This window comes from Dasypus novemcinctus, chromosome 17 (assembly GCF_030445035.2).
Source record: "Dasypus novemcinctus isolate mDasNov1 chromosome 17, mDasNov1.1.hap2, whole genome shotgun sequence".
NCBI lineage: Eukaryota > Metazoa > Chordata > Mammalia > Cingulata > Dasypodidae > Dasypus > Dasypus novemcinctus.
The window spans coordinates 59,017,856-59,041,511 of NC_080689.1; the positions used below are offsets into that span (position 1 = coordinate 59,017,856).

General features: G+C 46.7%; 1 protein-coding gene and 1 pseudogene across 4 annotated transcripts in view; one reads left to right on the plus strand and one right to left on the minus strand.

The window, feature by feature from the left end:
* Positions 1–14,158: 14,158 nt before the first annotated feature.
* Positions 14,159–19,785, minus strand: LOC131273743 (ADP-ribosylation factor 4-like; annotated as a pseudogene).
* A 2,559-nt stretch (positions 19,786–22,344) lies between these two features.
* Positions 22,345–23,656, plus strand: part of ANXA4 (annexin A4) — a 57,375-nt gene continuing 56,063 nt past the window's right edge. The window contains exons 1-2 of one of the 4 annotated variants that reach the window (XM_058278728.2): positions 22,434–22,504; positions 22,823–22,918. The gene's annotated coding sequence lies outside the window, so the exon portion shown is untranslated. Of the gene's footprint in view, positions 22,767–22,822; positions 22,919–23,656 lie in introns of all 4 variants that reach the window. The other 3 variants (XM_058278725.2, XM_058278727.2, XM_058278726.2) reach the window with 3 other exon arrangements.

The window sequence follows — 23,656 nt, forward strand, 5'->3', positions numbered from 1 at the left end:
TTATTACATTCCTACAGTCATATTTTGTGTGTAAGAATGGATACTTTTCACCAGTGATTGCCAGACATAATAAGAGAAGCAGCAAAATAGGATGAAAATAGAACTAGGAAAGGAGAGATCAGAATTTAAATCCTAAGTGAATTTGACCTTGGCAGTTTTCCTCTGTAAATGGAAATAATACTGTGAGATTCCTACATGCTTCCCAGATAAAGACAGAGAGATAGACATATTTTGAAAAATACGTAATAAGTGCTTTATAAACTGATTCATAGATATAAAGTATCATTATCGTTATTCATTCATTTACCAAACTCACATCCACTCCTCGGGTATGTGGCCTGTGGTAAGCCTGGGGATATAAACGGAAAAAGACAAGCCCCAGGGCTCTATGATCTACTGCACGTACTAGTGATGTCAAGAAGTAATAATAATAAAATGTGGCAAGTGCCAAAAAAGTCACTCAATGCTATGAAGAAACGCCCAACTGTACAGGGAAGTAGGAGAAGCTGTCACCAAAGACAAGCTTTTTGAACTGTAAACTCAGAAGAGAAGAGAGGGGTCCAGGGCAGGGAGGTGATGGGGAGGGACTGCCAGGGGCAGAAGGACTCTCATTCTAGTCCCTGCTGTAAATGCCCTCCCCTGCCCCCAGCCAGGCTCTCAAATCAGGCTGCTTAAGAAATGTTTGTGGTCAGATGTGATCTTTGTTCACAAACCTCTCCTGTTACTTTTACTGGACCTGTGGTTGGCGCTGGGGTTTGGTGTATGCTCAGGGGACCTAAATCTCTGGACCGTCCATGTGATAGCCAGGCTCTGAGCCTCAACAGACCTGCAACTCCTACCCTCTGGTTTAATGAACTTACTCCAGACAGCTAACAGGGAGGTGAGGAAGGTCAACCACCACACCAGGGAGCCAAGAGTGCCTACAACTGCAAGCAGTAGAATTGCATCCATCATCCATGTGGAATCTAAGCCCCCTCTCAATACAGAGGTGGAGTGGACATAACCATCCCAGGGTCCACAGGATGGAGAAATAGAGTATGGATTAGAGTGGACTTACTGATATTCTATTCTTGAACTATTGTGACTAGTAATGGAAGAAAATGTGGCATTGATGTGAAGAAAGTGGCCATGGTGGCTGCTGAGGGTAGGGAGTGGGAAGAAGAGATATGATGTGGGGGCATTTTCAGGACTTGGAGTTGTCCTGGGTGGTGCTGCAGGGACAGTTGCTGGACATTATTTGTCCTTCCATGGCCCACTGGGTGGACTGGGGGAGAGTGTAAACTACAATGTAAACCACTAACCATGTGGTGAGGCAGTGCTCCAAAATGTATTCACCAAATGCAATGAATGTGCCACGATGATGAAAGGGGTTGTTGATGTGGGAGGAGTGGGGGCTATATGAGGACCTCATTTTTTTTAATGCAACATTTTAAAAAAAGATAAAGAAACTTAAGGATTAAAAAAAAATGTTTGCAGGAAGCAGATGTGGCTCAAACAGTTGAGCACCTGCCTACCACACAGAAGGTCCCAGTTTGGGTTCCCGGTGCCTCCTAAAAAGACGTGGACACAAAGAGCAGGTAGTGGGTGCAAAACAGTGGGGGGGAGGGGTGATAAATAAATAAAATAAACCTTTCCAAAAAAAAAACATCCAAAAAAATGTTTGCTAGGGAAGGGCTGTGGCTCAAGCAATTGAGCTCCTGTTTACCCGGGTTCAATCCCCAGGACCTCCTGGTAAAAGAAGAAAAAAGGGCGTCCCAGACCTGCACAGTGAGGCCCCTATGTGGCATAGAGAGGTGCAGGCCCCCGCACGGCAAAGCAATGCACTCAAAAGACAATGACATAACCAGATTTTTTTTTTAAAGTTTGCTAAATGCATAAACATCTTTACCACCTTCCTTATACACTCTTTCCTTTGTGGATTTTTTTTTTAGTAGCAGGAGAATTTAATGTAAGGCAAAAGTACACACTCAAAGGAAGCGGATGTGGCTCAAGCGATTGAGCTCCCACCTACCACATGGGAGGTCCCTGGTTCAGTTCCTGGTGCCTCCTAAAGAAGACAGTTAGCTGTCATGATGGGCAAGCATGGCAAGCTGACACAATAAGAAGAAAAAAAAACATAATGAGGGACACAACAAAGCAGGGAGTGAAGGTTCCCAGTGCATCCTAAAAGAGAAGGAACAACACAGTGAGCTGATGCAGCAGGCAGGCACAGCAAGCTGACGCAACAAGATGATGCAAAAAGTGACACAAAAAGAAAAAAAAAACATAATGAGAGGCACAACAAAGTAGGAGATGGCACAAGTGATTAGGCATCTCCCTCCAACATCAGATGTCCCAGGTTTGGTTCCCGGTGCCTCCTAAAGAAACGAGGAAAACGAACAGTCACAGCAAGTGCAAACAAGGGGGTTGGGGAGAAATAAATAAAATCTAAAAAAAAAAGTACACACTCAGGACAGGAGTGTGGGCATGCTCATCCGAGTTGCACGAATCACATCTGCTGGGGCTGGGGGTGCTTTTATTAAGGCTGGGTTCCCCTCCTTCTTCCTCCTCCATGCAAATTAGGACTTGTAAGTCCCAGCATTCTCATTGGTCTGCCTTGTACAAAAGAGAGGTTGAGAACTACGACTCTTTACTGGCCCTGCATTCCTTGGAGTGGGAACTGTCCTGGGGAGGGGTTGGTGGAGCTTGTGGCTGTCAGGTGCTGGGTGGGCCTCTTGTCATCTGGTATCTTCCCGCATTAGGCCTTGGGCCCTAGCCTTGGGCGGGGACTTTCCAACATGGCCAGGTATTACCTGCTGGTGATTTTCCGTTGGTCCTCCTCCACTGATGAATTATCTCCCTTCTCCCACCTTTCCCTACCTCATTTCCCCGTCAGAGAATTCCATCCCTTATTCTTAAGGTGGTGGAGGATGAGCTGTCTTCTGTAACTACCCAGTGCTGTCATTGGGACGCTGTCCCTGCCTATCATGGGAGTGGAATTCTCTGGCTACTAAATGTAAAGATCCTAAGGAGGACGCACTGGGAGGTTCTCAGATGAGACTGGAGAAAATCCCTGCATGACCATCATCTTAAAGTGGGGCTGTTGAGGTCTGGAAGATACAAACTTAATTAGTAGGTTGAATAAGCAGGGCCCAAGATTAAGAGTAAAATGACCAGAACTAATGGCCCAAGGAGGGGCAGGAACCAAGTGCGGGAGGGGAGGACAGATTGTATGGCCTCCCGGATGGTGGGGGAAGCGCGCCCTACTTTATTGGTAATTTGGCTGTTTCTGTATCACCAGTAACAATGAGAACAAACAAGGTTTCGGCAGGTTCCTCTTTAGAGAAAGTATTGAGAGAGGGAGCTGTACCCAGAAAGAAACAGGGTACACCAGGAGCTGAATTGTTTTTAACTATTAGGGTCGTGACAGGACGCATGCGTGGTAGCCGTCCCTTCCACCCCCGTGGATGTGTTTGTTAAGATGTTACTAATAGGGAAGCAGACTTGGCTCAACTGATAGAGTGTCCGCCTACCACATGGGAGGTCCGCGGTTCAAACCCCGGGCCTCCTGACCCGTGAGGAGCTGGCCCATGCGCAGTGCTGATGCACGCAAGAAGTGCCCTGCCATGCAGGGGTGTCCCTGTGTAGGGGAGCCCCACGCGCAAGGAGCTCACCCTGTAAGGAGAGCCGCCCAGCGGGAAAGAAAGTGCAGCCTGCCCAGGAATGGCGCCGCCCACACGGAGAGCTGACACAGCAAGATGACGCAACAAAGGGAGACACAGATTCCCAGGGCCGCTGACAAGAATGGAAGCAGACAGAAGAACACACAGCGAATGGACACAGAGAACAGACAACTGGGGCGGGGCGGGGCAGGGTGGGGCGGGGGGGAAGTGAAGAGAAATAAATAAAAATAAATCTTTAAAAAAAAAAGATGTTCCTAATAGGGATGTTTTCAGTGAGGTGAGGGTTGGTGTGGCATGTCCAACAGCCCAATTGATGGCGGGTGGTTTCTACAGTGGCCGCCAGTCAAGACAACGTAATATTAAACATTTTGATTATATGTGAACAAGTCATTTATTGTCTTCCATAAGAAAATCAAGATAATTAAACAGCATATTTCATTTTTTATAGGGAATCAATTGTAACAAATGCACCACACTAATGACTGATGTTGTTGATGTGGGAAAGTGTGGGAGGGGAAGGGAAGGGGTCATATGGGATCCTTTATATTTTTCATGTAACATTTATGTAATCTAAAGCTTCTTTACAAATAAAAAACAATCAGAAAAAAAAAAAAGATGTTAGAAGAAGCCGTTTGAGTCTGGAAAAGAAGGTCAAGGGCCCAAGCACAAATGTTTAGTAGGGGAGGGGCAGGTTTTCTTCAGTGAGTAAAGTAACAGTGGCACTTTCTCCCACAGGCCCTAGGACATTTGCTTAGAGTAGGCAAGATCCAGGCTTACAATACCAGCATGTTAACCCTCCACGGGAGCAGGCCATAAAGCAATTGTGTTTCTGTAGGTTCTCCTCACGTCACTCTGGCAAGTATTGCCCCTGTTGGTATGTCCTTCCTGCAGTTGACACACTGTAGCACCGTCAGCCTCATGGGAACAGGAAGGTGGGCTCCAGGGATCCAGTGGCCTGTTGCATAGCACCCTGTGGCACTGGGTGCCAGAGCCATTCTGCAGCAGTGTCCACTAAAGAGCTGTTGCCGCTGGCAGAGGCGTAGGCACGGGAGGTACAGGAGGCACAGCATGCTTCCATCCCCTTTGGGGGCATGGCCAGGTGATGTAATAGACACCGTGAGTGTTTTAGGGGCCATACTAACTGGCCATGCCAATAACTCAAATGGAGAGACACCGTAGCAGTTTGATATTGTTTATGAATTCCAAAACTAAATATTGGATTATTTTTGTAAACTGGTCTGTTCCTCTGGGCATATTAAATAATACTGGATTCAGAGGTTTCACTTTTACTTGATTAAATAATGATTAAGGCTTTGATTGGGCCACATCAGTAGAACATTGTGGGAAGTGGGCTTGGCCCAATGGATAGGGCGTCTGCCTACCACATGGGAGGTCTGCCGTTCAAACCCCGGGCCTCCTTGACCTGTGTGGAGCTGGCCCATGCGCAGTGCTGATGCGCACAAGGAGTGCCCTGCCACGCAGGGGTGCCCCCCCGCATAGGGGAGCCCCACGCACAAGGAGTGCCCCCCGTAAGGAGAGCCACCCAGCGCGAAAGAAAGTGCAGCCTGCCCAGGAATGGTGCCACACACACAGAGAGCTGACACAACAAGATGATGCAACAAAAAGAAACACAGATTCCCGGTGCTGCTGATAAGGATAGAAGTGGTCACAGAAGAACACACAGGGAATGGACACAGAGAGCAGACAACTCGGGGGAGGGGGGTACAGGGAAAGGGGAGAGAAAAAAAAAGTAGAACATTGTGTTCCTGCCCTCTTGGTGGGTAGGGACTCACAGAGAACCCGCACCACAGAGAAGGGAGGTGAGAGTGTTTCATCCTCGAGCCGGGGAAGTAAACACACAGAGAAGCAGATACATGAGGAAGGAGAGAAGGCTCCATTAGACATGGCAGAGGCCCCGGGAAGAGACGAGCCATTCGACTGAGAGTCTACAGCTGGCCTTGTGGAGAGAGCAGAGCAGCTGAGCCCGGAGAGGAAGGAGCCCCAGGAAGAGGGGAACCCAGGAAGCCTGAACCCTGGCAGACGTCGGCAGCCATCTTGCTCCAACACGTGACAACAGACTTTGGTGAGGGAAGTAACTTATGCTTCATGGCCTGGTAAAGTAAGCTTCTACCCCAAATAAATACCCTGTATAAAAGCCAACAGAATTCTGGTGTTTTGCATCAGCACCCCTTTGGCTGACTAATAGAGACACCGTGTGCAGTGGTTGGGGCCTAGTCGAAATGCACAAATCTATTCACCAGTATCTTCGGGGTATGTTGGTTTTGTGCACATGCCCATTGTTGTAAGGCATCAAATGCAGTTGGAGCCATTAGCTGGTCTCACAATCTTGTATAATATGAAATAGGTCAGAATATTTAATGGGAATGCCTAGTGCCTTAACCAGGCACAACACCGTGGCAGCTCCTCTATGGCCACTCTTTTTTTTTTTTTAAGATTTTTTTTTTCTCTCTCCCCTTACCCGCCTCCCCACCATTGTCTGCTCTCTGTCCATTCGCTGTGTGTTCTTCTGTGTCTACTTGGATTCTTGTCAGCAGCACCAGGAATCTGTGTTTCTTTTTGTTGCATCATCTTGCTGTGTCAGTTCTCTGTGGGTGCAATGCCACTCCTGGGCAGGCTGCACTTTCTTCATGCGGGGTGGCTCTCCTTACAGGTCGCACTCCTTGCACGTGGGGCTCCCCTATGTGGGGGACACCCCTGCGTGGCACGGCACTCCTTGTGCACATCAGCACTGCACGTGGGCCAGCTCACCACACGGGTCAGGAGGCCGTGGTGTGAACCCTGGACCTCCCATATGGTAGGCAGACACTCTATCAGCTGAGCCAAATCTGCTTCCCTATGGCCACTCTTTGTGTGACCAAAGGGTTGCTTCATCACTTTTAGAGTGGCTAACTTTAACTCCAGATTCTGGATGTCACACAGGTACTTTAAAAAATTCTAGAGAGCTATCAGGTTACATACAAAGAGTAAAGCATCTCAAGATTTTGTGACTGTTGCAAGAGCTTACACTCTAGGCCCTAATTTCCTTAAACTTGTTTCTTTTTTTTTTTTTTTTTTTTAAAGATTTATTTATTTATTTAATTTCCCCCCCTCCCCTGGTTGTCTGTTCTTGGTGTCTATTTGCTGCGTCTTGTTTCTTTGTCTGCTTCTGTTGTCGTCAGTGGCACGGGAAGTGTGGGCGGTGCCATTCCTCAGCAGGCTGCTCTTTCTTTTCACGCTGGGCGGCTTTCCTCACGGGCGCACTCCTTGCGCGTGGGGCTCTCACGCGGGGACACCCTTGCGTGGCACGGCACTCCTTGCGCGCATCAGCACTGCGCATGGCCAGCTCCACACGGGGTTTTGAACCGCGGACCTCCCATATGGTAGACGGACGCCCTAACCACTGGGCCAAAGTCCGTTTCCCCTTAAACTTGTTTCTAGAGATTATTAATCACAACTGATAGTTGAAGTTTTGTTTTATTTTACTTTTACACTTTCACCAAGATTATGTTAACCAAAAGGTAAAACACAACTTATGTACTTGCCTTGCTTCTCCTTAAAGTCCCCTCTGGCTGGAGATGAGCCGACTGCATGCTCTCTTAGAGAAGCATTCAGAGCAGAACAGTTTAACTGATAAGAAATTTTGGTTGTTTTCATCACATCACATTTTTCTAAGAAAAACTAAAACTATAACCAACAATATCATCATGCAGAGCAGGACTAGGATAGAATAGACAGTGATACTTTTAAAAGTCTTGGAGAATTTTATACAACCCCCAAATATATATTACACATTTAATTTCTCCTTCATATTTTCTCTTTTAGAAAGATACTGTTTATCACAAAGAAACTTCAGCAGTACCAGAAAAAAACTATTTTTCTATCAAATTTTATGAGAACCTAAGAGTCCAATGGAATCAAGATCATCTTCTGATTATCTTTTTTTTAAGATTTTTTTTTAAATTTCTCTTCCCCCTCCCTCCCCCTCCCCCCGTTGTCTGCTCTCTATGTCTATTCACTGTGTGTTCTTCTGTGTCCACTTGTATTCTTGTCAGTGGCACCAGGAATCTGTGTCTCTTTTTGTTGCATCATCTTCCTGTGTCAGCTCTCCATGTGTGCCGTGCCACTCCTGGGCAGGCTGCACTTTTTTTGGGTATGACAGCTCTCCTTACAGGGCACGCTCCTTGTACGTGGGACCCCCTATGCAGGAGACCCCTGTGTGGCACGGCACTCCACGCACACATCAGCACTGCACGTGGGCCAGCTCACCACATGGGTCAAGGAGGCCCTGGGTTTGAACCCCGGACCTCCCATTTGGTAGGCAGACGCTCCTTCCATTGAGCCAAATCCGCTTCCTCCATTATCATTTTATAAATAATATTTCCTTTAGTAGTGAACAGAAATCTACACATTTACAATAGTCTTAGGAAATAAATTCTGTGATTATGTATAGTATTTTATGGCAAACCAGTTTAAAAAAAAAAACAAACAGAAAAATCTTGATAAAATTCTGAACAGAATAAAACGTGACTAAAACTTAAAACGACAAAACAGGGAAACAGATGTGGCTCAAGCAATTGGGTTCCCGTCTACTATATAGGAGGTCCAGGGTTCGATACCTAGGACCTCCTAGTGAAGGCAAGCTGGCCCATGCGGCATGCTACCCCGCGCAAGGAGAACTGCCCCACACAGGAAATCTGCCCGGCGTGGGAGTGCTGCTCACATGGAGAAGTGACATAGCAAGATGACTCAACAAAAAGAAACACAGAGGAGAGACAATAAGAGACTCAACAGACCAGGGAGCTGAGGTGGCACAAGAGATTGATCGCCTCTCTTCCACTCCAGAAGGTCCCAGGATCGGTTCCTGGAGCCACCCAGTGAGAATACAAGCAGACGTAGAAGAACACACAGCAAATGGACACAGCAAACAATGGAGGGAGAGGGGAGAAATAAATAAGTACATCTTTAAAAAGAAAAAAATTTTCAAAATAACATCCCATTTAAACTTTTCCACAGTTTATGCAAGTATATTTTTCAGTTTTTGGAATGTTTTCCATTGTGAATTCAAATATAAATATATTGATAACATTAATTTCCATAAATGTATATTTAAACACCTCACTTTTTACAAAGTGAAAGAACAAATTCTTTTGTATGGTTTGCAATTAAAGATATCCTTAAGGATTTTGTTAGAATTTTAGAGGTTGTCAGGTCTGAACATTATATTTAAACAGGCCTCTATATATCATAGTGACAAATAAGTTAGTAAAATTATTTGGAAAAGACACCTTACAAAATAGCAGCAGCTCTGTATTTTTTTTTAAACCATTAAGGATATGATGAAGTCATTCTGATAAAGCACAGATTCTTTGCTATATTATTATATTAATAATATAATATATATATTATTATTTCTAAAGGACTTTTATATCCTTCCACACAAAACACACCAACAATTTAAGAAAACTGTTACTTTAACGAGAGGAAGTAGTTTAAACAGAGAGAGAAAAGTCAAAGTTTAGTTTTGCATCAGTATACCACTTGGTAAACAAATCTTAGTTAGCATGGATCATAACAAATTGAGGTAGCATCTGACAGGTTTTTCTGCTATAAAGTTACTTTTTATTATCAATATCAATTTGTAGATTTTTACTTACAATTTGGCAATTGGATTACTAATTATTCTCATCCCAAGGCTGTTATGAAGGTTTAAATTGGGGAATTATAGGACAAACTACGAAAACCAAGGTTTATTCTGTAACAATTCCTCTGTCCCTATCATTCTTTGTTTTCACAGGAGGTACCACGATTGAACCCAGGACCTCATACGTGGGAAGCAGGTGCTCAACCAATTAAGCTACATCTGCTCCCTCCTGTCATTCTTAGTTTTCAAGTCTAGTAGACAGAGTTCTAAGCTAAACTTGTATTTCCCTATTTTCTCACACTTAGCCCTTCCCCCATAGCCCTTTCAAAAAGAAGGCTTGTGGGGGGAGGCGTGGGGAGCAGGATAGGTCAAGGAGCCTAGGGAACCGCCCCCCCAGGTAGAGTCTATATTCAGATTCCTATGTGACTCTTCATCCTGCTTGGTTTTTCTAGAGAGGTATGAGCATAACATAAATGGCAGTTACCTCCGAGGTCAGGGTTCTGATATATTACCAGGAAGGCCTGAACATAAGGCATCTCGGTCCATTTTTCCTGTTGCTTACAGAAAAGGTCTAATTGGAGTTTGGGACTGTAACTAAGCGTTCCATTTTTGACCTATGTTTCTCCGTCCTCTAATTTATACTGTGGTCATGCGGTACTACAGAAAAAGATTAGTTTTTTCCACTTCAGGCCTCCCAGCTGGAAAGCGCTCCAATGTTTCAAGAGGCACCCAAAAGGGGAGTCTGTGGGTCTAGAGGAAGAATTATCCATGTCTTGGTCTTCTGCTGGGCCGTACTGACTTTTCCTGTCACTTCCTCAGTCACCAAAACCTGATGTCCAAGAGGTCCCAGCTAGGTCTTGGAGAAAGACCTCAACAAAGGGCAGGAAGGTTCTTGACACAGTTGCTAGAAAGAATTCAAGGACTAGTCACATAGTAGCTGGAAAATTTAATGTAAAGCAAAAGCGCACGCTCAAGACGGGAGGGTGTCTCCTGCAAGCTGCACCAGTCACTTATATGAGGAGTTAAAGATATGAAATTCCCTGAACTCTAGTCTTCATGGCAAAGCAATGTAGTACTATTTTCCTAAAGACACTGCATTAGAAGCTCCCAGTCTTTTCTCCATTTCTTCTGAAATGAGGCCTCCAACACCGAGCCTGAACAGAAAACTAAAATCGATAGTGCCTGTTGAAAAGAAACCTTGAAATCCGGGTGTAACAGTGGTTGCCCGAGGCCCTCAAGGGCGCACGTGAAGGTGGGATGTCCCGTCCGGGGCCTCGCCTCCCCCAGCAAGCCGCCTTTTAGGAATTAGTGTTTGCAATGGGCTTTGGGGTGCCAGGAGAAGGTGCTGTTGCCCATCAGGGCTGCAGCTTGCGGTGGTGCAGGATATCCACTGCCCAAGAGCTCGACGCACAGGGGAGGAAGACGGGGCAGTGCCGAAATTCAACCCGCGGTCCACGCGGCCCGCCTTCATCCTCCCCCTGAGAGGCGCCTTCTGGTTGGCGCAAGGCCTCAGTGCGCGGGCCCCCTGCAGCCCTGTGTCCTCAGCCCTGTGTCCTCAGCCCTGTGTCCTCAGCCCTGTGTGTCCTCAGCCCTGTGTCCTCAGCCCTGTGTGTGTCCTCAGCCCTGTGTGTCCTCAGCCCTGTGTCCTCAGCCCTGTGTGTGTCCTCAGCCCTGTGTCCTCAGCCCTGTGTGTCCTCAGCCCTGTGTGTCCTCAGCCCTGTGTGTGTCCTCAGCCCTGTGTGTCCTCAGCCCTGTGTCCTCAGCCCTGTGTGTGTCCTCAGCCCTGTGTCCTCAGCCCTGTGTGTCCTCAGCCCTGTGTGTCCTCAGCCCTGTGTGTGTCCTCAGCCCTGTGTGTCCTCAGCCCTGTGTGTGTCCTCAGCCCTGTGTGTCCTCAGCCCTGTGTGTCCTCAGCCCTGTGTCCTCAGCCCTGTGTGTGTCCTCAGCCCTGTGTGTCCTCAGCCCTGTGTCCTCAGCCCTGTGTGTCCTCAGCCCTGTGTCCTGAGCCCGTGTGTGTCCTCAGCCTTGTGTCCTCAGCCGTGTGTGTCCTGAGCCCTGTGTGTGTCCTCAGCCCTGTGTGTCCTTAGCCCTGTGTGTGTCCTCAGCCCTGTGTGTCCTCAGCCCTGTGTGTGTCCTCAGCCCTGTGTCCTCAGCCCTGTGTCCTCAGCCCTGTGTGTGTCCTCAGCCCTGTGTCCTCAGCCCTGTGTGTGTCCTCAGCCCTGTGTGTCCTCAGCCCTGTGTGTGTCCTCAGCCCTGTGTCCTCAGCCCTGTGTGTCCTCAGCCCTGTGTGTGTCCTCAGCCCTGTGTGTGTCCTCAGCCCTGTGTGTCCTCAGCCCTGTGTCCTCAGCCCTGTGTGTCCTCAGCCCTGTGTCCTCAGCCCTGTGTGTGTCCTCAGCCCTGTGTGTCCTCAGCCCTGTGTCCTCAGCCCTGTGTGTCCTCAGCCCTGTGTCCTGAGCCCGTGTGTGTCCTCAGCCCTGTGTCCTCAGCCATGTGTGTCCTGAGCCCTGTGTGTGTCCTGAGCCCTGTGTGTCCTCAGCCCTGTGTCCTGAGCCCGTGTGTGTCCTCAGCCCTGTGTCCTCAGCCGTGTGTGTCCTGAGCCCTGTGTGTGTCCTGAGCCCTGTGTGTCCTCAGCCCTGTGTGTCCTCAGCCCTGTGTCCTCAGCCCTGTGTGTGTCCTCAGCCCTGTGTGTCCTCAGCCCTGTGTCCTCAGCCCTGTGTGTGTCCTCAGCCCTGTGTGTCCTCAGCCCTTGTGTGTCCTCAGCCCTGTGTGTGTCCTCAGCCCTGTGTGTGTCCTCAGCCCTGTGTCCTCAGCCCTGTGTGTCCTCAGCCCTTGTGTGTCCTCAGCCCTGTGTGTGTCCTCAGCCCTGTGTCCTCAGCCCTGTGTGTCCTCAGCCCTGTGTGTCCTCAGCCCTGTGTCCTCAGCCCTGTGTGTCCTCAGCCCTGTGTGTCCTCAGCCCTTGTGTGTCCTCAGCCCTGTGTGTGTTCTCAGCCCTGTGTCCTCAGCCCTGTGTCCTCAGCCCTTGTGTGTCCTCAGCCCTGTGTGTGTCCTCAGCGGTCAGTACTACTGCTGCTCTGGGTGGGGGGAGAGGTCAGTGCCTCAGAGTCACCTGACTGTCCCTTTGAAAGAGCGCCCTCATTCTCTTCATCCTCAAAGCATCTCTTCAGAGAGCCTTTTTTCTTTTTTTAAAGATTTGTTTTCTTTCTTTCTTTCAAGCCCTCCCGTGGGTAACTAACCACCCCGGCAATCCATAGGTGCAAAGACCCGAGAGCCGTTTGGACGCTCCTGCCACTAGATGGCGACCTCACCCAGGGGCTGGAAAGAGACGCTGCTGAGGCCTGAACTGAGGCAAGGGAGAGAGATGCCCGGGAAGCGGAGGGTCCTACATCCCAGCGTCTTTATTTTGCAATTGGGAATTACCTTATTGTCCTTTCATGCACTTTTACTCAGTAGAATAGCTAACAGTTTCACAATAGCCATCAAACTCACATCGAGCCTCTTTTCCCCTTTTTTGGTTCAATTTGTAGATGTTTGAACCCAGGAGACACAGGTTGAGTCACAAGCTCCTCAGCTCCCTGATATTCATCTAGGAAATACTAGGAGTCCTTATTTATGACGGAATAGATTCTGACTCCAGGTCACCTAAAGCAATAAATCATTTTTGTGTTCTTTTTTAAGGGCTCATAATTTACATAAAATTAAAGAGAGGTTTTTAAGTGTGAAATGAGTATGAATAAATGCACACACTAGCATAAGCACAACTTCGTTAAGGACATAGACCATTGCCATCATGTGGGTAATTTTTCTTGTTCACCTTCAAAGTCAACTCCCTATGACCTAAGGAAGGGTGAGACCCAGAGGAGCGCAAGCAGCGGGAGGAGCAGGGAGTGGGTGGCAGTGAGGATGAGAAGAGGCTAAATTCAATTCTTAATTACTCACAGCCTTGGTTTTTTTGCATTTTTCTGGTAAAATCAAGCAACCATTTTTTAAATATATTTTATCATTTTATTAGGAATAATTTCAAATGGGTTATGAAGAAACTTATTTATTGAGTTTGAGGAATTTCCCAAAAACTTTTAATGAAGGTATGTTCACCAATAAACAACAAAACATCAGCAGAACTATCATCTACTGGGCAAAGAGTCAGGCAGATACCAAAAGCAGCATGCAAAATAAAAAAGATATAACACAAAGGAAGACAATCTGCTAAGTATTAAAAATCATCTCAGTATGAACTCTTTGCAACCAGCACAGAACTAATTATTATAGCTATCAATTCTAAACCACACCAAGGTAAATTTGGTTGATAGAAGCCAGGAGTCAGTAACGGGAGAAAGAAAAAGTTCCTCAGTGCAAGATATCTGAATAGTATTTTGGAGCATTTCCCTGGCCAACACAAGCAGTATTAGAAAATCTTTTTGGCAAGGGAGAGAAATAAATACAAATGAAATGCTACATTTTTAAACCAGCAGACTGTCCACAAGAATGATAAAGGCATCAGTAAAGTAGCAAGGGGTTATTTTAAAACCTTATTTGTTGTGGGCTAAAACATTAAAAGTGGATTTAAAGGTATCACAAAAAACTAGGCATGTCCAGGCATTTAGGCTTAAGGGACATAAAATTAAAAGAGGACTTTTTCCTCCCAAGTTAAGGAGAATTTCTTTAAAGCCAAGCATGTTGCTAAATAGGAACATTACACTTGGTAAACAATAATTGGCAACAAGATAAGTTTTAAATGCTGTAATATTCTGCCCAAACCAGTCCCAGTTACTGTTTAGTAGCCAAGACACTAACTAATTTTGTTGGAACAAGCCTAGACCAATTCTATCAAACTTGCCCTTGGTGAAATATCCAGTTTCATTTAGCGTTCTGCAAGCGCATTTGACAGCCAGTCAAGTCCCTCATACAGACCAGTTCCGTGTGTAGCACAAGTGGCTTGAGCATACCATGTTCTGTTAAGAAGGGACTGAAGACCTAATGTAGCTGTCATTTCACTGCCGGCCGTTGCATTTGGCAAATCCCGTTTGCAAACAGTAGCAGCCCTGCATCTCACATCTCATCTTCCTGACCCATTTTCTGCAGCTCTTCTGCTCCTTCTTGAATTCTTTCACCATCATTGCTATCTACCACAAAAATTAGGGTTTCGGAAGTAATGCTGCCGGAGAAGCCTAATTTTATCGTGACCACCAACATCCCATACTGCAAAACAAATGTTTTTCTTGTCTACTGTCTCCACATTAAAACCAATGGTATGGGGAGTAGGTGTAGCTCATTGGGTTGAGTGTCTGCGCCTATGCACCAGGTCCCAGGTTCAATCCCTGGTACCTCCTAAAGATAGATAGATAGATAGATAGATAGATAGATAGATAGATAGATAGATAGATAGATAGATAGATAGAATATTAGGTTGGTGCAAAAGTAATTGTGATTTTGCATTGTTGAAATTTGCTATCTGATATTGGAATACATTCTTAATAAATGTGGTTATGTTATACATCTTTTTTTTTTTCCTCTCCCCATTCCCCCCCATTGTCTGCTCTTTGTGTCCATTCGCTGTGTGTTTTTCTTTGTCTGCTTGCATTCTTGTCAGCAGCACTGGGAATCTGTGCCTCTTTTTGTTGCATCATCTTGCTGTGTCAGCTCTCTATGGGTGTGGCACCACTCCTGGGCAGGCTGTGCTTTTTTCATAACCCGTAGCTCTCCTTGCAGGGTGCACTCTTTGTGCATGGGGCTCCCCTACACAGGGAACGTCCCTGCGTGGCAGGGCACTCCTTGGCACATCAGCACTGCGCATGGGCCAGCTCCACACGGGTCAACTCTATCAGTTGAGCCAAATTCACTTCCCTTATACATCATTTTAATGTGCATTTCTTGCTTTGTTTTTTTGCTAATGACATTACTTGCTGTTTATATTTATTGTAGACTATGGAAATGATGCTAGACAAAAAGCAAACTCAAGCTGTTTTCTTATTTGAGTTCAAAACAAGTAGTACAGCAGCACAGACAACTCATAACATCAACAACGCAATCGGCCAGGAACTGCTAATGAACATACAGTGCAGTGGCTGTTCAAGAAGTTTTGCAAAGGAGACAAGAGCCTTGAAGATGAGGAGCATAGTGGCTGGCGGTCAGAAGCTGATGACGGCTAATTGAGAGCAATCATCGAAGCTGATCCTCTTTCAACTACACGAGAAGTTGCCGAAGAACTCAACATCCATCCTCCTATGGTCATTTGGCATTTGAAGCAAATTGGAAAGGTAAAAGAGCTCGGTAAGTAGGTGCCTCATGAGCTGACTAAAAATCAAAAAAATCATCGGTTTGAAGTGTCATCTTTTATTCTGTGCAACGGCAATGAACCATTTCTTGATCGGATTGTGACTGTGATGAAAAGTGGATTTTATACAACAACCGGCAATGACCAGCTCAGTGGTTGGACTGAGAAGAAGCTCCAAAGCATTTCCCAAAGCCAAACTTGCACCAAAAAAAGGTCTTGGTCACTATTTGATGGTCCGCTGCTGGTCTGATCCACAATAACTTTCTGAATGGCGGCAAAACCATTACATCTGAGAAGTGTGCTCAGCAAATCAATGAGATGCACCGAAAACTGCAATGCCTGCAGCCAGCATTGGTGAACAGAAAGGGCCCAATTCTTCTCCATGACAACATCCAATCACAGGTCACACAACCAGCGCTTTGAAAGTTGAACAAATTGGGCTACGAAGTTTTGCCTCCTCCCCCATATTCACCTGACCTCTCTCCAACTGACTACCACTTCTTCAAGTATCTTGACAACTTTTTGCAGGGAAAACGCTTCCACAACCAGCAGGATGCAGAAAATGCTTTCCAAGACTTCATCGACTCCCGAAGCATGGATTGTTACGCTACAGGAATAAACAAATTTATTTCTCATTGAAAAAATGTGTTGATTGTAATGGTTCCTATGTTGATTAATAAAGATGTGTTTGCGCCTGGTTATAACGATTTAAAATTCACAGTCCAAAACCACAATTCCTTTTGCACCAACCCCAATAAACCCAATGGTAGGAACGGTGGTTCTCCCTTAACATCTGTTTTTACAGAATGGTCATCTTGCCAGCTGATTCCAATCTGACCATCAAAATATGCATCTGCTTCTTGCTGAAGAGGCGGGAGAAGAGAGAGGAGACAGTGAGGCCCCTGGCAGCGGGTGCACCTGAGCAATGGGCAGGAAAAGAGGGGACTTGTGTCCCTGGGCCTTCTCCTTCCACACTCATGGAAAAGAGAGCGAGAGAAGAGAAAGCTGAAGAAGAAAGGGAGCTGCAGGATCCGCTCGCCGGCCACATCAGAGGCAGCTCTGAGCGCAGGGCTGGAACTGGGGGGAGGACCTGCTGGGTGCACAGCCTTCAGGCTCTTCTGGCTGTGGCTGTGGCTGAAATCATTTATTTTAAAGAAAGAAACAGCATTTTCAGGACCTGTTCATTTTACCTAGCACATTAGTAAAATAATTTTCTCCCAAATGTGTAAATGCATGAAATTCTTCAAAATATGTTGAGTCATTGCTTCATGGTTTGGTTTTTCTAAAGTCCTTTACTATGCGGCTGTTGGGTGGCAACAACAAAATGATCAAAATCTTTCAGTGAGTGAAACCTATCATTTGGTTTATTTATTTATTATTTATTTGTTTATTTATTTATTTATTTCTCTTCCCCCTCTCCCAGTTATCTGCTCTCTGTGTCTGTTCACTGTGTTCTTCTGTGTCCACTTGCCTTCTCTGTGGCACTGGGAATCTGTGTTTCTTTTTTGTTGTGTCATCTTGCTGTGTCATCGCTCCATGTGTGCGGTGCCACTCCTGGGCAAGGCTGTGCTTTTTTGTGTGTTTGCAGGGTGGCTCTCCTTACGGGGCACACTCCTTGCACGTAAGGCTCCCCTACTCAGGGGACACCCCTGTATGGCACAGCACTCCTTGCGCGCATCAGCACTGCGCATGGGCCAGCTTCACCACATGGGTCAGGAGGCCCTGGGTTTGAACCCTGGACCTCCCATGTGGTAGATGGATGCTCTATCCATTGAGACAAACCACTTCCCCAATCATTTGTTTTGAAAATAATTTTTCCTGCAGAACCAGTGAAAGCTTTCTTCAGCCTAGGAGTTAATTTGTCAGCCTGCGCTGGCCGTGCATCTGTTACCGTACTAGAGTGATGCAGTGATTTCTACCGAGAGATGGTTTGTTCAGTGTAATCTGTTTATGGAAGCTTGAGCAGACTATCACCAGAATCCCAGAAGTCCCCATTTCTTCCAAGTCACTCCAAGTTACCAGTACCCTGACTTTTCAGAACATAGATTTTATCTACTTTGGACTTGACTTGAATAGAATTGTGTGTGGTATATGGTATGTCCTATATGGTAGACAGGAGCCCAACTGCTTGAGCCACATCCGTCTCCTGTTATACTCTCATAATGATGTGTTTTGATGAGCAGACATTCTTAAGTTTAACATAATTAGATTTAGCATTTTTCCCTTTATTGTTAGTGCTTATTTGTGTTCTATTTAAGAAATCTTTACCTACCCCCTAGATCATGAGGATATGCACCTATGTTTTCTTCTAAAACTTCATTGCTTTTTCTTTCATATTTGGATCTACAATCCATCAATAACTGATGCTCATTTATGTAATTATCAAGACTCATTATTTTTTCATATGGGGCTTCTTAGGCTTGATGTTTCTCGGCTATGATACAGAGCCTCTGGGTGCCTAACATGTACCTGGCTCTGCCTTCTGCATCACCCCCATGGGACTTGGGGACAGGGGAACCCTATGCAAATGTGAAGCTCAGGATGCCGGCTGAGCTGGGAGCAAGAAACCTGTCTAAATCTGTTTAGACTGGTTTTCTCCTTACTGGCTGAATCTATAGAAGTATGGCCAACCTAATAGCTGCAGTAGTGCCTGCTGCTTAGGGATTGTTTGACAAGGACCCATTGACAAATGCCTATTGCCAAATGCAGGAAGGGGAGAAGGTACCACTCATGCCATATGTTTGTTTTCCCTACCCTGTAGTGAGCTGGGGAAAGTATAATTAGGTAAGACAGAGCTGTGTCTCCATCAAGCGCTCCCAAACATTCAGGGGAGTCAACAACCACGTCACCATCCATATTCAAATTCACGACTCAACTGCAGTTATCAGTAGGCCTACCTGTGTCAATCAGGATGCAGAAGTTAACAGCATGAGGCTTGGCTCAATGCTACTCTATATTTGAAACTTATTTCCTGGAGACCTGGTTCTTGTTCTATTCTTGGGGATTTCTCTGCAATGACCAGGGCTTTGTTAATTGTGTTAATTAAGTTCGTCATGCCTGGCTCTTTTCCTCTTCTTGCATTAGGCTTCTCAGATCTCAAGTGGACCTTTCCCACCAACTTGCCAGATCTTTCCAGAATGGCATGAACTAACTGTAGCCACAACCTCAGCTTAAGTTGAAAGCCTCTCTGCAAAAAATATATAAAAAAGATGGGTTATCGTATGTGCTATTTGAAGCCATTGTGTTTTTGTGATACTAACTGAACTGCAGTCACACCAGGGACATCCGCCTCCACATACTCATTCCTATGATCAGAAGGAATTTTCACAGCGATGGTCTGACCTGAGGAGGCTTATATGTGAGCTGCAGCACAGAAGCAGGAAACGTACGCACTAAAGCAGCAGGTGTTAAAAAGTGACACCAATAATCTTGAAGGAAAAATGGCTTCCTTGCCAGCTGCCGTGCTGCTGGAGGGATGAGGGACGGCGGTGGGGCACTTCCCTGAAAGTAATGATCTGCAAATGCATGCTTATTTGATTATCAAATGTTCCTGAGGTGGTTGTTGACATAATGCAAATCATTAACCTCCCCAGTAATCAAATAAGGTTTCTCTTTTGGATAACCAGAATACCTTGACTACACCTGGTGTCCCCCATTTCCACAAATACTCTGCTGTATCCTCTCCAAAGAATTTACCTCCAATCTTCAGCCTACAAAGAAGAGGGCAGTGGCAAGTTGTGCAGTGTTGGGGAGGGGATCTAGAATACTGACTGCTTCTGGAACAGACTTACAAATTCTCCTGTTTTTAGTCTTTATCTATATGCCCACTTTCCAAACTACATGGTGCAACAAAATCCTGTGTATTTTGAGTACAGCAGCACGAATCATGTTGCTTCTCGGCTTTACCTATTCTTGGCTTAGGAGTCAGCTTTCTCAGATCTGCTAAGTTGATTATCACCTGCCATCCGCTTTCCAGGTTCCCAAATTTTGTTATTTTCTCTTCCCTTTAAAATGCTGTTTGTTTGTTTGTTTTTAATGTACTATTTAGTGGCATTATTCACAATTGCCAAAAGATGGACACAACCCAAGTGTCCATCAACCAATGCATGGATAAATTAAATGTGGCCTATACATACAATGGAATATTATTAAGCTGTAAAAAGGCATGAGGTTCTGGTACCTGTGACAACTCGGATGAACTTTGAAGACATCATGTTGAGTGAAATAAGTCAGATGAAAAAGGACAAATATTATATGGTCTCACTAATATGAAATAATTAGAATAAGCCAATCAACAGAGTCAGAAAGAATATAGGTTACCTGTGGCTGGGGTGGGGGTAGGGAATGGGGAGTTAATGCCTAAATTGTACGACAGAGTTTCTATTTGGGTTGATGGAAAAGTTTTGATAACAGCACTTAGTTACTGATTTGAATGTGGTTAAAAGGGGAAATTTTATGTTGAATATACGTTAAAGAATAAAAAGTTAACAACATCGTCAGATTGTATAACACAGTCAATCCTTTTGTAAATTATGAACCATAGTTAATAGTACAATTATAAAAATGTTCTTTCAAGAATTGTAACAAATGTATCCCATGAAAGCAATGTGTTAATAATAGAATGGTATATGGGAACTCTATTTTATGCATGATTTTTCTGTAAATATACAACTTTAATAAAAAATTCTACTATTATTTCAGTTGAATTTCATGAGGGAACTGAGGTAAACATATATGTTAATTCTGCTGTCTTTAATTTCAATGTTCCTTTGAGTCTTTAATTTCAATAATTATATTAATTTTAAAAATAGCCCGTCTTAGATCAATTCCCTAGAAGCTAGTGCAATTGCTTTAGTTAGAGAGTTTTCTCAAGAGAAACCAGTCAGTAAATGAGGGATGTTTTAGGATAGGGCAGGAGAAAAAGCTGAGAAAGGAAGAGGTTTCTGCTCAGGTTTTGCCTCAGCCTGCTCTCATACTCAGCTCCGAGTGTGAAGGGCACCACAGATTTCCCCACAGCCTTTTGTACGCCATACATCTCGGCCTCTGCTGGTGGCCTCCCCAGCCTCAGCCCAGAGCAGTTATCTGGAGAAGGGGGCAGCTGTGAGTTGGGGAGTCCTTGTACCCACATGGTAAATGTGATCTTGGCAGGGCACCAAATCCCTTCTGCTATATTCCCTAACCTTGACTTTCTTACTGAAGCCTATTGGTTATTTTTAAAGGAATGCTATAAGCTCTCTAATTTCTCTGAGGGAATACATTATCCTTATTTCATTTTTTTCCCTAACGTTTGTCCTGTTAATTTTGTTTCGTCAAGTTTAGTTCACAAGCTGAAACTCAGAAACTTAAGTTCTTTGCCCAATATCAAGCAAATAAAAGGGGCAGTGCCAGGTCTTGAATCCACATCAGTTTGATCCTAAAACCCTTGTTCTTAACCGTGTTAAACCATCTCCTGGGAAGCAGACTTGGCCCTGTGGTTAGGGCGTCCGTCTACCTCATGGGAGGTCCGAGGTTCAAACCCCAGCCCTCCTTGACCCGTGTGGAGCTGGCCCATGCGCAGTGCTGATGTGCGCAAGGAGTGCCGTGCCATGCAGGGGTGTCCCCCGCATAGGGAGCCCCACGTGCAAGGAGTGTGCCCCGTAAGGAGAGTCGCCCAGCGTGAAAGAAAGTGCAGCCTGCCCAGGAACAGTGCCCCACACACGGAGATCTGACACAGCAAGATGATGCAACAAAAAGAAACACAGATTCCTGATGCCACTGATAAGGATAGAAGTGGTCACAGAAGAACACATCAAGCAGACAACTGGGGAGGGGGGGGGAAGGGGAGAGAAATAAATAAATAAATCTTTAAAACAAAACAAAAAAAACCCCATCTCCTTCAGGTACCTATTAACGAAATAAGTTAATGGTACCTCTCCAGCTATAAAGATGCTAACAGAGACTTGACTTTTGGTCTATTGGAGAGCAAAGACATTCCCCAAAGCTGCCTACCATCTGCTAAAATCTCACCTAGCACCTATTATGTGCCAGAAACTGTCCTGGACATGGGTGCAAAGCTGACCTAGTCCAAGTCTTTGCCTCAAGGAGCCTGTGTCAAGTAGGGGAGCAGATACGAATACACAAAACTCTATCACAAAGGAGGTTGCCATGCCCAAGGCACAATGTCAAGTACCAGCGCAAACCACAGTAATATACAGGTCGAAGAGGAAGATCTGGGGCTCCTAACTCCTATTTTCTAAGATTTCCTGGTCTGCTGGGCACACAAGAAAACGGAACTCAGTTTTCCTCAAGGGAGACAGGAAACTGCAGGAAACCTTTTGGAATGCACGTTTTAATGTGTAAGAGGGCAATGAAATGTGCCATTCAGATTTTTCCAGCCAAAAACTCGGCGTGAGCGCCGCGGGTGGGAGGGAAACAGCAGTTTCCCAGGAAGGGCTGCCAGCGCAGACTGGCGCGAGCACCCAGCGGGGAGCCAGAGGCCGCGGGCCTCGGAACTCGGAGGGTGCCGGGACGCGGGGGTCTAGAGTCCCGGAATGTGGAACTTCTCCGGCGCTGGAGGGAAGCGGGGCGAGGCTGGGCGGCACCGGGCGGGCCGAGCGCTCCGGGAAGGGGAACGAGGCGGGGGAGCCCCGAGGCGGGGCCGGCCGCCGCCTGGGTCGGGGGCACCTGCGGGGCGCAGCCCCGCGCGGGGAGGCCAGGCCAGGCCCTGCCAAGGGCGCCAGGCGCCGCGACCCCAGCCGGACGCGCCAGGTGCGCCTCGCCCGGGAAAGGCTTTTCCGGTCCCGTGGGCAGAGGGACAGGCAGGAACTCGGGCGGGCTGTCTCCACCCCAAGTGGGGCGGGTCCCGCCCGGGATAAGACCCGCTGCCCGGCCCCGGAGAGGGTGTGACCTCGGTGGCCGGAGAGGACGAGCGCAGCCCCGCCTGGGCACCCAGCGGTAAGAGAGCCCCGGGCCGGGGTGGCGGGATCCTGGGCTGGGAGAAGGCGGTGTCGCCTCGCGGGGTTGCCCGATCCCGCGCCGCGCTGGCCGCGGTGCCTGCTGCGGCCCGATCGCTCCTCGGGCCCGCGGCAGGAGGGAGGCCAGCGCGGCCCTGATCCCGCCGCCCCGCCCAGGACGCCTTCCAGAGCGCCTTAGACAGCTCAGGACGCAGTGATTTACTGAGAAACCACGGGCAGGCGCGTGGATTTTAAAAAGAAAGGTTAGAATTCATATTCTCTGCATAAGTTTTACTTTCTAATTCTTTCTTTCCTCCAGCTAAAGAGACTCCTTTCTCCTGGTTTCCTTCCCGTTTCTCTCCTCAAGTATCTAGTGCCTTCAGCACAGTGCCCGGCACTTGGGAATCTTGTTATTGTGAGTCTGCCAGTGGCACGTTCTCATTCTTCTGTAAGGTTTTGACCAGTAGGGGGCTTTGGGTCCTAAGGAAGCGATTGCTTTACCAAGCCCTGTGGACTTTAAATGCTCCCCAACTTGATGCAGGTCTCCTGTGAACTGTTTTGAGCATCGTGGGTTCTGAGTAACCCACACCGTTCATGAAAAGTGGAGACCAGATGGGCACCTGCCCTCTTAGGAAGGATGCGTATTCTCCGATTGATTCATCCCACTGCCCATCCACTGCAGGACCCCTCATCTCCCCCTTATTTTGCAAGGAAGTCTAGAAATAGCCAAGCCAGGAAATTCTCAGACAAGGAGAGGTAGAAAAGCAAGCAGGAGAGGAAGGGGCCAGGAGGGAAAAAATGGGGAATTACAGCCCACCTGATACCTGCATGCTTCTGTGAGCCCTGCCTGATCAAGGTCAGATCCCCCGCATCCTGCTCAGGTCAGATTTCTATGGATCTGGGGACACACCCTAAGACACACCCATGCACACCATGATGACTGGGTCAAGGGCAGCTGCGAATGTCCCTCCTAGATGTTGTTGCATTTGGTTAGGGATCAATCTTCTCCAAAAGCATGCAGTCTAGCCAGGCCACAGCAGCCCTTGGCATTTTGAGGGGTGAGCCTCCTGGTCATCCCCAGACTCGTGTCTGGTGACTGCTTTCTTTGCTCATTTGTTTTCCTGGGCTTGTTCATCTGCCTGTAGGCTAAGTC